Source organism: Prionailurus viverrinus, chromosome F1, assembly GCF_022837055.1.
Source record: "Prionailurus viverrinus isolate Anna chromosome F1, UM_Priviv_1.0, whole genome shotgun sequence".
NCBI classification, from domain to species: domain Eukaryota; kingdom Metazoa; phylum Chordata; class Mammalia; order Carnivora; family Felidae; genus Prionailurus; species Prionailurus viverrinus.
In genome coordinates this window covers 42,714,020-42,727,040 of record NC_062577.1, presented here as the reverse complement: position 1 = coordinate 42,727,040, position 13,021 = coordinate 42,714,020, and the positions used below count along the sequence as shown (strand labels likewise).

General features: G+C 35.1%; 1 protein-coding gene across 9 annotated transcripts in view; it reads right to left on the bottom strand.

Moving 5' to 3' along the window:
* The window catches only part of KCNT2 (potassium sodium-activated channel subfamily T member 2), a 364,447-nt gene that overhangs the window by 286,393 nt on the left and 65,033 nt on the right, over window positions 1–13,021 (bottom strand). The window lies entirely within an intron of this gene.

Sequence of the window (13,021 nt, the reverse complement as noted above, 5' to 3'; positions counted from 1 at the left end):
AAAATATATTTGGAATAATATACACATATATATTTAGAATATATATATACAAAGTGTGTATATATATATATACACATACACACACACACACACACACACACACACACACACATATATATATATATATTTGGAATAAATATACAAACACACATAAAGTTATATATTGATCAGCTGAAGAAAATATGACCAGAGGCTTGCAGGAACACAATCCTGTAATGATTTAGGAACAACAGCCCTATATTCATTAATTCAGTGTTTGTGGAGGCTTAACCGACCCTAACTAGTGCAAATAAGAAGAAATGACTGTACGTGTGTATGTGCAAATTTATATAACTGTGAACAAATCAAATGTTCACACACATATATGTATACATATTACATAAATACAGATAAAATTTGAAGTAATACTGCCTGACACTCGGTCAGAACCTCCCTTATAGTTTACTTGAATGATCTAGAGTATTCTTGACTGGTCGCCAAACGTTACCAACACAAAGGCACTGACTGTCTTGCACTTTTTTGTATCCCCCTTACTGTGTTGATTCTACAGTATATCCCTCAAAAGTTTCTGTTGAAGAAACAAAAGATCTTTTGAAATGGCAAATTATCTCTTACTCATTTTAATGGAGAAAGGTGGACATGATAGCATTTATGAGAGCTGTTTAGTAGCTTCAGTAATTTGCCTTTAGTTATTAAAGTATAAGTATTACTAGGCTTTAAATGCACACACAGAAATGTATCATACCACCACAAAGTTGGGGAAAATTACCTGAAATGTGTTCATAATTATTCACGTGTAAATAACAACACTTTACTAGCAAAACAGGGTGACATTAAATCAATGATATTAATACTCTAACAAATATCCTAAAAATGAGGCCATTAACTTTACAACTTCAAGTACTTTAAAAGCTGCCTGAATTTCTTTTATGGGGAAGAATATTAATAGGAAACCATTATTCCACTTGTAAGTCAGCATGTGCTCTTTGAAAGTAGCATATATTTCCAGCATATGATAGATATACACTTAATTACTCAGGAACTTACATTTAAATAAAGAGTATAAAGTTACAATTTGAAAAGTTTCAATTAGTTTAAATAATTTAATGTGAAATAAAGTTTCTGGTACATGTGAAGACACAGAATTCATATCAAGAAATATATAAAGCATAAAGTTGAATTAATTTCCCACTATAATCTGCAGATGTTAAAACTATTTCCTAATTTGTTTAGTTGAGTAGTTGGCATGACAATGTCCAATGTGGGGGGTCAAGAAACTATTCAAGAAATCTGTTTTCCACTTTGCATCTTCAACAGTTATTTGGTTCAATCATTCTATCCTTTTTATGCGCAAGACCTTTAGTAGGAAATTGACAAATATAGGTAAAAATGAAATAGAAAAAACAATCCCCAATGACTAACATGAACATGATAAAAAATATTTTCAACACCAGTGAAAATTTTCATTCCCCAAATGGACTCGTATTGTATTAATCAATCATACCATTTTAATATATGCCTGCTATATGCTAGGCATGTATTCATAAAACTTTAATATTACAAAAATTATGTGAGCTAAGAATGATTAGCTTCATTACACAGATGAGATTGGTGAGGCTCACAAAGTTCAGTGTGCTGTCCAAGGTCACACTGCTAGCAAGTCATGAAGCTGAGATCTAATAAAAGTGCAATGTAATAGTGAAAATAAAATGGATTTTGAAGATTTACTCCCCAATTCCTTATAATTTATCTTGTACAAACACTAGGGTCATAACTTCTTCCACACAAGAAATTCTTTAGAGCTAAATTTTATTCATAGGTAGCAAACTGAAACTCAAAAGTAAATAAACAATTTGAAATGAGGTACATCCCCTTCATATTCAGTGACAGAGCAAGACCCAAGCATAAGTCTGGTTCTTAGGTCATGGCTCTTGATAATGTACCAAACTTCTCCTGCCATTTCTCCCTTACTTTTAACTTACCAACTTTCTTAGCCTCAAATGGATTTTGATTAACTACCTGTAATAAGCATTTTTGAAAAGAAAACCACAGGATCATGATCAATAATGGAATCACAGCCACCATGTCACTAGTCTAATGATCCCCATAATCACTTCTATGAGAGAATGGCCACTTCCAGATAAATAATTAAAAGCTTATGTTTTTTATGTCAGAATTTCCTGTCTCATTTTCAAATAACTTTTCAATTTGTTTAGTACATCAGTGCTGTGATCACTGTATATCCACAGAAAGACAAATCCTTCAGATTTTGCATAAAATAATATTCTCTGGAGAGTTAGAATAAGATGTGGAATTACTCCGAACACACATTTTCCACCCAATGTTACAATTCTGGGTAGCCCCAAGTACTTACAAAGGCTGAAAAATGGTCTATAGATACCATTAATTTTATTACCCTTTGTTTTCCTCCAAGCACAACAAAAAATTCTAAGGTGCCATTATAATTGCGAAAACAAATCACATATGAGCCTTTCCTCACATTTCTCAGAGTAATCAACTTTCTTTTCAATCAAGGATCAATCAGAAATGGCATACACTGACTTCTAATTTCTAATGATATCCAAGTCAAAGAAAGTATTATTGACTAAAGAACCAATAGGAAATGTAATAAATCTTTACTCATTATGGGTTATTACCCAAACACTTACTTTACCATACTCCATTTAAGGAAAAAGCATTTTAGTTTTAACTGTTGATCATAAAAAATACAATCATTAATGGAGTAGAGATTTATCTTCTGTGGGAGATTCCTTCTTGCTGGCTCATGACTGCTTGTCAGTAATAAAAATTGGCTAGCACTTCCCTTGCTCATTAGGTAGAATTATTCCCTTGACTGGTGACATCAATGTATTTGTAACAACCCCATCTGAAAGCTGGCAATCCAGCCTTAAAAGTACTGATAAAAGGAGCAGGAGTAGATGAACGCATTTGGACATAAAGCTATTGTAGTTCGTCAAAAACAGAAAAAGTCAGGCAGGATACAACTGTGCATTAGATTGCCCCATACCTTTCATGTTTACAACATGTATACTATACAAAAATATCTAACTCTTGAACATGTACCTTAAATAATGTAACTGAATGGCTTTTTTTAGAAAAAATTTTGGGCATAACACATTGAAAATACCTTTCATTTAAGTAATAATGTTAGAGAAAGGGTATTATGTTGAATAAGAGCATTTTGATAATGATGTGTACTCAATCATATATACTCATATTATCCTAAGGTATAAACTCAATTGGGCATCTCAAAAATAAATTGCTGAATTGAATATCACTAATGCTAAAGAGAATTTTTGGAAATGTGTATCTCTGGTTGATCATTAAAGTAAATATATTTAAAACATGCAATATAAGCTCATTGAATCTATGGATTATTAAAAGTACTCTATTTTAGATGAATAAATAAAAGCAAATAGTGATAGCTTTATCTATGTCGACAAAAACATTCAAACATTTTCATTATTTAAACCCCCTGATGCTACAGCCTACCCTACAGTACCTTTTTCTTGAATCCGATATTGATGGCTGAAGTCGTGGAAAAGGCACAAATGTGGACCCGCAAGGAACTAGCTGTGGAGACATTATGATCTTCTGCTCAAGTATTTGTTCAAGAGAAAGAAATTTGTTTACAACCACAAACTCCCTTCATCCAGTCGCATGATCAAAGGAATTGAGTCTTTTGTTTTTACCATTACTTTGGAAAGATTTTATAGGATGTAAACATTTCAGCTCCAGCAGCTGATTCTAATTTCTTTAATGCTATCTTTGACTCAGCATTGCTTGACAGACTATTAAGGAAATGTTGATGATACAGGAAGACCAGTGTACTGGTTAACATGATTATTTTACAGAACACTGTGCATTCATTAATAGCAAGTAAGTTGTCACAATATTCCTCTCTGCTTCTTTCTAAAAATATTTTATTTATCTTTATTTAGTCTCAGGATGTTTGGTGTTCAAATTATAGAGCACATTACTTGTGTCCGAAAATGTAACCTAGTAAACAAAATCAGATGTTAAATAAGGAAGTCCATGATATTGAGACCATGTCTACCAAACACACGAGCCTTACAACCCAGAAAAATATGAGTGATCATAATTCAAGCAACAAGGGCTTTCTACAATAAAAAAAAATGTATACAATCTGAATGCTAAATTCCAAGAGGACAATGATGTTTCATCCACCCTAGGAAATGCCTGATGTATTGAGGAACACAATAAATGTGGAGAAATATATAAAATGTACAAGTCTCATTAAAGAGCAAAGAAAATGTTAGGAAGATATTAGCAATCTGTATAAAAACAATGGTACACAGCAGTATATATACTTCTTTTGTTGTCTTACTCATCATAAGCATTTTTGGAGGGCATCTAGGTGGCTCAGTCAGTTGAGCGTCCAACTCCTAGTTTCAGATTAAGTCATGATCTCCCGCTTCGTGAGTTTGAGCCCTACATCAGGCTCTGCGCCTCCCTCTCTGCCCCTCCCTTGCTCTCTCTCTCTCTCTCTCTCAAATAAACTTAAAAAAAACATTTTTGGTAGCCTTATTCATGATAATCTTGTTCTGATTGTGAAAAATCAAAGCAATGTAATTGCCTAGTAATAAAAATCAGATATTTCTTGATGCATCAATAGTATGGAATAGTATGCCATCACAAATGATGGAAAGCTACTTTGATATATTATTAAGTGGCAAAGCAACAAGTAAACAAACAAACAAACAAACAAAAACAGTTGCCAAATACTATTGTGGTTTGACCCTGTTTGGGTAAAATCTATACATTGAAATATAGGGAGGGAAAATCTGAAGTGTTACACATCAAATTCTTAGCATTTTGTGAATTTATAAAATTTGTGAAATTGTGGGGTTTTTTTGAGATTTCTGGATTATTGTTAATCAGTATTCTCTAACTTTCCCATAATGACCATGTATTTATATGTAATAAAAATAAAACATTAACAAAACAAGATCCGTCATTTGTACCAAGTAACATCACTATCACAAAGTTTAACCACCATTTTATTTCCTAAAATGCTTATCCCTTCAAACTCACTTTCTGAATGTCATTTACAAAGATCCAAACAGCTGCTCTCTGGTGACATTAGGTCATTTCAAAATACGTCATGCTTGAAATCACATCATCTTCAGAGTCAGAAGTGAGAGACTCTTGTCCTAACTTCAACTTACTAATTAGTTCAGCCAATTAGACTTCAGCCCCTTGCCTACTTCCCAGGATTATTTGTGAGGTTCCAAACAAGAACTTTAAAAGGGCAAATATTTACTGTAAATAAAGATTTTATGGAACATAAACTTTTGGCCTTATCACCACCCAGGGACCAAGAACCATATTATCTAATATCCTCATAATTTTTATTCTTCTGAAGAGTCTGTGGGAGGTGCTTCTTCCATTCTTTCAAATACAATGTGCGGGTTTTGATGTTTAGAGCTTGGGGGGCATTTTCTTTAACTCAACCGAACTAAGTCCCATTCTTTTCTCCCAGCCCCATCAGGGAAAATATATCCTCACAGCTCTCAGAGCAGAATCCCCAAGCACACTTCCAGAAAGACAGGTTGCCATCTGGAGACTGTAATGTTAAGGAACATGTACAAACTTCACAGACACACAACTTGCATTTAAATCCAACAGTAAGACTGCCTGGCTGTGGGACTTTGAAGGCACCTATGGTGTTTCCCTGTTCTGAGACCTACAGTTTTCTGTAGGTGGTAAAATGGGGATGGTAATGCCAACTTCCTAATATTAATGAGAATAAAATGAGAATGCAGGTGAAATACCTAGTGTAGAAATTGGCATGCAAAAAACTCTCAATTAATGTTTTCTTTCTCACACAATTAGTAACCTGGGATAATATGATAACCATTATTATCACACGAGTGTGATAAAAGTTCGCCCTAAAGCAACAGACATTCCCATAACTTTCAAAGGATTATCACTGAGAAATGTAGATTTGTGATAAGTGTACTCAAATAACAAAAACAACTCAAGAGCCCAGTGATTATTTCAACAGAATCTCTAGTGGGTCTGTACTAGAGTCTCTCTCAATGAAGTAATCAGAGATGTCTTTACTTCAGCAATGGCTGCTGGCAGAAGTGAGAAAATGAAGGCTGAAACAGTATTTCCCAGTTTTTGGAAGTTCCATAAAGTGGTAACTAGGAGTACCTGGATAGGCTTATCTGTGCATTAACTTTCTTGCTCTGATTATGCCTAGTTATCAAGAAGCCCGAATTGTTCACAAGATAAAAAATCAATTACAGAAATCTGTTGTATTTCTATACACCAATAATAAAGCAGCAGAAAGGGAAATCAAGGAATCAATCCCATTTACAATTGCATCAAAAACCATAAGATACTTAGGAATAAACCTAATCAGAGGTAAAAAGATCTGTACTCAGAAAACTATAAAACGCTGATGAAAGACATTGAAAAGGACACAAAGAAATGGAAAAACATTCCAGGCTCATGGCTTGGAGGGACAAATATTATTAAAATGTCTGTACTACCCAAAACAATCTACACATTCAATGCAATCCCTATCAAAATACCACCAGCATTTTTCACAGAGCTAGAACAAACAATCTTAAAATTTGTATGGAACCATAAAAGACCCTGAATAGCCAAAGCAATCTTGAAAATGAAAAGGAAAGCTGGAGGCATCATAATTCTGGGCTTCAAGTTATATTACAAAGCTGTAGTGATCAAGACAGGATAGTACAGGCAGAAAAACAGACACATAGATCACTGGAACAGAATAGAGAACCGAGATATGAACCCACAACTATATGGGCAACTGATCCTCAACAAAGCAGTAAAGAATACCCAATGGGAAAAAGACAGTCTCTTAAAAAAAAAAATGAAGGGAAAACAGGACAGCAACATGGAAAAGAAAGAAACTGGAGCACTTTCTTATACCATACACAGAAATAAATTCAAAATGGATAAAAGACCTAAATGTGAGACAGAAAACCATCAAAATCCTAGAGGAAAATACAGGGAGTAACCTCTTTGACTTGGGTCATAGGAATTTCTTACTAGTTATGTCTCCTGAAGCAAGGGAAATGAAAGCAAAAATAAACTATTGGGACGTCATCAAAATAAAAAGCTTCTGCACAGCAAAGGAAACAATCAACAAAACCAAAAGGTGGGGCACCAGGGTGGCTCAGTCGGTTAAGCTTCTGACTTCTGCTCAGGTCATGATCTCAAGGTTCACAAGTTCAAGCCCCACATGGGGCTCTGTGTGGACAGCTCAGAGCCTGGAGCCTGCTTCAGATTCTGTGTCTCCCTCCCTCTTTGCCCCCCTCTGACTCATGCTCTGTCTCACTCTCAAAAATAAATAAACGTTTTTAAAAAGGCAACCTACACAATGGGAGAAGATATTTGCAAATGCTATATCTCATAAAGGGTTAGTATCCAAAATATATAAAGAACTTATCAAACTGAACACCCAAAAAACAAATAATCTAGTTTAAAAATGGACACAAGACATGAATAAATATTTTTCCAAAGAAAATATGCAGATGGCCAACAGACACATGAAAAGATGCTCATTATCACTGATCATCAGGGAAATACAAATCAAAACTAGAATGCGATATCACCTCACACCTGTCAGAGTTGCTAAAATCAACATAAGAAACAACAGGTGTTGGCGAGGATGTGGAGAAAGGGAATGCAAAGTGGTGCAGCCACTCTGTAAAACAGTATGGAGGGCCCTCAAAATGTTAAAAATAGAACTACTCTACAACCCAGCCATTGCACTAGAAAGTATTTGCCCAAAGAATACAAAAATACTGATTTGAAGGGATACATGCACCCCAAAATTTACAGCAGCAGCATCAACAATAGCCAAAGTACGGAAACAGCTCGAGTGCCCATTGACTGAAGAATGAATAAAGAAGATGTGATATCTATATATATATTGGAATGTTACTCAGACATAAAAAAGAATGAAATCTTGCCATTTGCAATGACATGGATGAAGCCAGAGTGCATTAGGCTAAGAGAAATAAGTCAGTCAGAGAAAAACAAATACCATATGATTTCACTCATATGTGGAATTTAAGAAACAAAACAGATGAACATACAGGAATAAAAAAAAAGAGAGAGAGAGAGGCAAACCAAGAAACAGACTCTTATCTATGGAGAACAAACTGAAGGTTACTGGAAGGGAGGTGGGCTGGGGGATGGGTTAAATAGGTGATGGGTATTAAGGAAGGCACTTGTTATGATGAGCACGGGGTGTCGTATGTAAGTGATGAATCACTAACTTCTTCACCTGAAACTAACATTACACTGTACATTAAATAAGTAGAATTTAAGTAAAAACTTGAAAAAAAAGAAAAAGAAAAAAAAGAAACTCAAATTTGTGGTTCAGCTTCCTTTGCTCAACACTGCAAAGTGAGTTTTTTCAGTAAACAAATCTTCATTATTCTTTTTTCCCCTCTTAGGAAAGGGATACCCTATCACATGTTCCTATTTATTTATTCCACAGTGATTGCAAATGAGGATCAACAGAAATAATATTCTGATTTAAAACTTTAGTCCATAAAACATCTTTCTAAAACACCAGAGTTTGGGCTAACAGTACATGCTGCCAGGAAAAACTCATTCTGACTCTGAATAGTATCATAAACACCAGCAGTAGCCAAGCGGAAAAACAGGGATAAGTAGGTGATTGGTAGTTACTATGTAATGTATTTGGACATCATTTGAGTTTCCAGGACTAACATCAACACTACCATTCAACAGCTAAGTTCATTTTTAAACTTAACATCCTGGAACTCTTTAACATTTCCAAACTCAAACTTGGAACATGAGTTGTATTAACCAGAAAAGAAGGAAACTGTTGAAATAAATAAGAGAAAAGACATATATAATCCTTGAGACCATATGTTTCTTATTTCCTCATTGAATTTTCATCATATCTAGCATAACTCTATGTGCACATTTATTAAATGAAATAGAAAAAAAGTAGAGATTGTGACTATATTGCAATCTCCAACAATTTATCAACAAGAACATACTTTTTAACGTATTTAACAATTCTGTGTCTAAGCCAAAGTCAGTTACTTCCACTCTCTATCTGAACTTTCACATGTTAAAGGGATATTATAAGAGAATCTTCCACTCTACTAATGTGCTTTGATGAATAATCAAGTTATTGAGATCTTCTTGTAAACCAAGGCTTAAAACCATATGACTTATAACAGAAAACACTGCAATGCAACAAAGGGGTTCAGACAGCTTACTTCTCCCTTTGATCCTAGAAACACTGTTTCCTCCCAAGTATATTTTGGTCATTCAAAATTTACCCTTCTCAAGTAGCAATTCAAAAGCAAAGGAAAGTCTCAAATAAGCGACGAACACAGAGACCTCGGTTGGGTCACACTATATTTCCACTCTTTTTCTGTGCAAAACAAGGACTACATAAATGCTATCATGAATAGAATGGCTTGTCAAGTTAGTGACAAAGGGGGTTATCAAGGATATCAAAATCCAATTTAGGATTTCTTACACCTACTAATATCTTCTAAAGCACAAGGTGTCCCTTCTGATGCTAACAGAATAGTATAAGGAAAGTTACTAATGTAGTGAAGCTTTCTTTCAATGTTTAATAATTATTGGCCTTTTCAGTACTCTACATATTAATAAGAAAATTATCTCTCATTTACAAAAGGAGATCATGATCCTTATTTCTCTGTGGATATGTCTTCATAACTATAAATCATTTAAAAAGAAGTATGGTGTGGCGCCTGTGTGGTTCAGTCGGCTGAGCATCCAACTCTCCATTTCTGCTCAGGACATGATCCCAAGGTTGTGGGATCAAACCCTCATCGGGTTCCACACTGAGAGTGGATTCTCTCTCCTTCTGTCTCTGCCCCTCTCCCCACCTCAAAAAAAAGAGAGAGAGAGAAATATAATAATATGGAAAGAAGATATGAAGAGGAACCAACTGTCCTAGCATTAATTGATAGCACTCTTGTGAACCAAAATATATTTGGGAACTTTTCAAGTTCTTCCATCTTCAGGGATGCTCAGTCTCCCCAACTACAAATTGAGATTTGAATAGTTTCCTCCCAGATCAGAAATCTAGCATCTTTTTAAATCGACTCATGTAGGAAGAGAAGTCTCAGCTTGGTTACAAAGGCCTTATTCATTAATTCAATAATTTTTAAGTCTTCTATTCTTCTATTGGGCATCATGCATAAAGTAGTGAACAAAAGAAAAATAGTCTCTGTTCTCACAAAGCTTATATATCAGTCAGAAGAATAAAAAAATGAACAAACATAGCAATAGACGGAGGGAAGGAGGCAAACCATAAGAGACTCTTAAACACTGAGAATAAACTGAGGGTTGATGGGGGAAGGGGAAAGTGGGTAATGGGCATGGAGAAGGGCACCTAATGGGATGAGCACTGTGTGTTGTATGGAAACCAATTTGACAAAAAATTTCATATAAAAAAAAACAGGGGCGCCTGGGTGGCGCAGTCGGTTAAGCATCTGGCTTCAGCCAGGTCACGATCTCACGGTCTGTGAGTTCGAGCCCCATGTCAGGCTCTGGGCTGATGGCTCAGAGCCTGGAGCCTGTTTCCGGTTCTGTGTCTCCCTCTCTTTCTGCCCCTCCCCCGTTCATGCTCTGTCTCTCTCTGTCCCAAAAATAAATAAACGTTGAAAAAAAAAAAAATTAAAAAAAAAAAACATAGCAATAAATGTTCAAATACAAATTGAAATAAGTGCTATAAATACATAGTCCAAGACACTGAAAGAGCCAACAGATTGAGCAGGTGTGAAGTACCAATGGCCCCTCCAGTTGTACCATATTGTTTGAGCCAAGGGACTTGCTTCTCATAGGTAGTCAGCCCAAAAATGATTTTATTAATTGAAAATTGGCTTTCATTCACAATTTGAGATAATGTGTGATATCTGTCATTAAAACCCAGTATTCTTGCACTCAATGGACAAAAGCTTGGAATATGGTGGATGGAGTAAAAAAGGAGAGAATTTTTTTACTTAACATATATAATACACTATCTCAGAAAACCACAGTTTGCAAAGATTGCCTCCTAGTCAATGAGCATCCACACCACAATGTTGAATGCCTCAAACCATTTATACTTTGAGAGAAAATCATAAATAGAGATATTGTTCCATGGAGTAAACTGATTTCCTGCAAGACTATCCGGGAAATTGTCTCTGCATTTCAAGTACACAACTGGCTAGGTACGTTACTTTAAACTTTCTCATTTTGAAATCCTACTCCAGGCAATAAATACGCACAAGCCACAGAATTATTATTAACATAGTATTTGCTAGACTTGGGAGACTAATTATTTGAGCTGATACAGAAATGTCTATGTCCTGAGATTGTTCTCAGATGAAGAATAAGAAGGAAATGGGGAAACCAAGAAAGCTGTTGAAAACTAAATTAACATTAAGTAGGAAAAAAAACCTAATAAAAGAAGCCTTCCATCTTAGCCTTTAAAATTTCTTAAGAAAAAAAAATTGGAGCCTGCTTCTTAGGCATTTGATTAAAAGGTAAAACCTGGAGATAATTCAAAATCCATAAAAATAAGATTTATATGTTTTTATCAATGTATAATAAATAGATCTTAAAGTCCACTCCAAGAAAAAGCAGACTGCTTTACAGAACAGACACAACTTCACTGATTTCTGTATGCTGGATCAATGGAAGAGATGAATTGTCAACCTTCCCAATAAGGGCAAATTCTGATAATTCTGCCACTGGAAATTAGTCACAACATGGACTACATACTACATAGTATTCTAAGTCACATACCTGCCTTTTCTCTATTTCTGAGTCCATTGTTATGTATATAAAATTCTGATTATAATTTCCTTTTCTACTCATATGATTTTAATGTGAAAAAAGTCACTACCCTAACAATATGGCTTCTATCGCACCCATACTTTTGTTTGCTAAACATGAAGCAGATGATTTGAAATTGCACTGTTCCGGATGCCTCCACAAAATCAGATCCATTTGAAGAGTCTGAGACACTACACCATGGGCCTCATCTAGGTAAGGCCACTGTGATGTGTTTCCCAAATGGCCAACCACTATCTCACTTTTCCTCTGTTTGGCTTTATATTTGAAATTTCAAAGCATAAAATTCCAATTTTTCAATTGTTATGTATTAGAAAAAGTATTAGAATATTAGCAATACTCATTTAAAGGTAGTATCTGTCACACTTTGGACATTGGAAATTGGACATTGGAAATTGGAAAGCCAGAGATGCCTAAATCAGTTAATGGTAATTCCAATTAAAAATGACAATTGAAAGCACTCTAACAAATATTTGAGAGAATATAATACAATTTACCTCATTTTGTGCTCTCACAAAAAAGCCCCTCAAAAAAAAATTGTTTCTGAATCATACTCACCTTCTTCCTGTATTCTTAGAACCTTGGTTATATTGGCATCACTACCTTATTGGACAAAGGTGTTATATATAACACAAGTGATTATGTCCGTAGGGAACCCTAACCTGAAGTATCAGTGACTGTACATAATATCAAGCCATATTAAGATTAGGTTTTATGGGGCGCCTGGGTGGCTCAGTCGGTTCAGCGTCCGACTTCAGCTCAGGTCACGATCTCACAGTCCGCGAGTTCGAGCCCCACGTCGGGCTCTGGGCTGATGGCTCGGAGCCTGGAGCCTGTTTCCGATTCTGTGTCTCTCTCTCTCTCTCTGCCCCTCCCCCGTTCATGCTGTGTCTCTCTCTGTCTCAAAAATAAAAATTTAAAAAAAAAAAAAATTTTAAAAAGATTAGGTTTTACTATATTGTAAGATTCAATTTTCAGTGGACCATTTGACTATATTGATTATTCTTAAAATTTCCTAACTTCTACTTATTATCATAGTACCAGCCAGATGAAAATTTAACTTTAAAATGTATTAAGAGGACTAGAGCGTGAGAAATGAAGTACATACTTCCATGAAATGTATCTCTATTTGAATGAA